Genomic DNA, 2,901 nt, shown 5'->3' on the forward strand with positions numbered 1-2,901 from the left:
GATCAGCACTCCCCTGTGGGAGTGCACTGACCACCAGAGGGCAGCTCCGGCCCTGCGCCCCCATCCTCCCTCTGCCACTAGTTGCCACCGCGCCCCCCCCCCCCATCACCGTCCCCTCCGTCACATCACTCAGATCTTTTGGGGCATGTATCTAAACTGTCTCTGTCTAGTCCCTTCCTCCATCAATCAGCAGGGAACAGAGGTGCAGAGTGTTAAATGCTGCTTTGGTAAAGCTGCATAAATGGCATGCCTATATCTAGTCTTCCCTTTCTTGTTAAATAATAATTAGGTGATTACAATGGCATTGCCCTCGCCCTGTACTTTCTTCTCCAAGACCTGCCTAAATGAATTCAGATTAAAAAAAACCTGTTTAAAGAAAGGGAGCTTAGCATAATATGGACTGAGTGTACCAGACAGGAAGAAACTAGCTAAGTCTGTTTGTTAGACCCTCCTCTGTGCCCCATTGTTTCCGGGTGACCTGGCAAGAATTATTTACCAAATTTTGCTCCTTCTCATCTACCTGTAAATTGCCTACCTGCCCTTTGAAGTCCAGATCCCCCTGGCCCTCACCCTTTTCCTTAGCTCAGAATGGCCTGTAAGTCTCAATTGCTTCATTTGTTCTAGGGCCCCCTATCCTTATGGAGCCCTAATCTGTACATATGTAATTTAATTAGCTTATTTTCTCCTGTTATTCTTTCTCATGTAAATTTGATTATTAGACTAATGAGAAGAACTGCAAAAGTTAGAAGGAAAATTATTTTTCCCTCCTCTATACTACTTAGCATTCAAAGATCTCTCTCTTTGAATTTAAGCTCATAAGGCCTTTTGAATCTTTCCTGAAACTCATTGTTTTAATGTATTAATGTCAGCCCATTACCTAATTCATCAAAGTGACACTACATTTTAATAGAATATCAAAGTATTAGTGCCTTACATCATGTGGAGATAACAACATGTGGAGATAAAAATCCAAGTAACATTCTGGTTAGAAAAAAAATTTACAACTTGAAGCTACCTGTGTTAAGTTCCCATGTCTGTCAATCTGTCATTTTCTACATAACAAATGCAGTTCAATAGGGCAGACAAAAATATTTTCATGCTCTGGAGCTCCATTGTACTCACTTAAATATAGCCAACAAAAGTGTCCAAGTATTACCCATTCTACTTGTCTTTGTTTGAGAGTTGTGTGTTTTTTAAACTTTTTTTTAATTATTTTTTTTCAAATATATTTTTTTTATTGATTTTTTACAGAGAGGAAGGAATAGGGATAGAGAGTTAGAAACATCGATCAGCTGCCTCCTGCAGACCCCCTACTGGCAATGTGCCCGCAACCAAGGCACATGCCTTTGACTGGAATCAAACCTGGGACCCTTCAGTCCATAGGCTGATGCTCTATCCACTGAGCCAAACCGGTTATGGCTGTTTGAGAGTTTTTTAATCATATGCAAAGTGATCTGGTCACTTATGAAATTTATTATTTAAGTTTTAATATATAGGAAGATTATCAGACATACCTAAATCTTATATCTGTGCCAAAATACTTATAAAATCATTAGTAGTTATTAAATATGTTCTTCCCTTTTCTAATAATATAACTTTTCTCTAAATATTTGAGTAAATAAAATTGAAAATTTCAATTGTGAACATGATTTCCATATAAATTAATGCGATGAGTCTGATAACCGCTCTCTACCTGAATTTTATGTCCCTAGCTATAGCTATCTACATCTAATTTTTTGGTAATTGTAGAATCCTCTTATTATCCAAAGTTCTATTGTAGTTCATCATCAACCAGGTGATGGAGACATGAATGATTTATGTAACAAAAAGCAAAGGCACTATCATTCTTGCTTAACATTCTAATTGTTTCCCATTTCATTAGATGCGAATCCATACCAATTACTAGAAGGTTCTGCTTAAGTTGTCTCTTGGTATAGCTCAATCCTCTCTTCATTCCATTTTTATCTTATTAGGATCTAAAAACACCAGCTTTTCTGTTAATTTAATGATCAATACATCCAAGCTCCCTAAGTGTTTGCTCACCCTCTTGTCTTGACATGCTGTTTTCTCCACACACTTCATATGTGATCACCACCTCTTCACACGCTCATTCTTGCAAAATACTCTCTAAAGTATGCAACCCATGCTACCCTCAATCACTCTGATTATTGGTGCTTATTTTCCTAGAAAGAAGGCAGGTCCATTTATTTGCTTAATTCTTCTCCTTTTCCTCCTTCTCCTTGTTCTTCTTTTTCTTTTCTTTCTTTTTTTGGGGCCTCTCTCCTTCAATTAAAATGTAGTCTTCATGAAGTCAAGTGTTCTTTATTTTTTTACCCCTTGATATATTTCAAGAAGTCCACTTTTAAGAAAAACACATTTTAAATGTACACACATACTATATTAGGGCAGACAAAACCAGTTGCTCTACAAAAACAAAACAAAACAAAAAAACCCTAAATTTTAATAGCTTAGCAGTTTATTCCTTGTGTGACTGGTTTATTTTATTAGCATAATGTTCTCAAGGCTATTCCATGTTGTTGCATGTGACAGAATTGCCTTCCTCTCCTCCTCCTCCTCCTCCTCCTCCTCCTCCTCCGCCTTCTTCTTCTTCTTCTTCTTCTTCTTCTTCTTCTTCTTCTTCTTCTTCTTCTTCTTCTTCATCCTCACCCAAGGATATTTTTCCATTGATTTTTTAGAGAGAGTGGAAAGAAGGGGGAGAAAGAGAGAGAGAGAAATAGCAAATGTGAGAGAGATAGATTAATTGTTAGCCACCCACACATGCCCGGACCACGGCTGGGGATTGATTGAGCTTTCAACCTAGGTACCTTCCCATGACCAGAATCAAACCCAGGACCCTTCAGTCCAAGGACTGATGCTCTATCCACTGAACAAAACTGGCTA

The sequence above is a fragment of the Myotis lucifugus genome, unplaced genomic scaffold (assembly GCF_000147115.1).
Source record: "Myotis lucifugus unplaced genomic scaffold, Myoluc2.0 scaffold_193, whole genome shotgun sequence".
NCBI lineage: Eukaryota > Metazoa > Chordata > Mammalia > Chiroptera > Vespertilionidae > Myotis > Myotis lucifugus.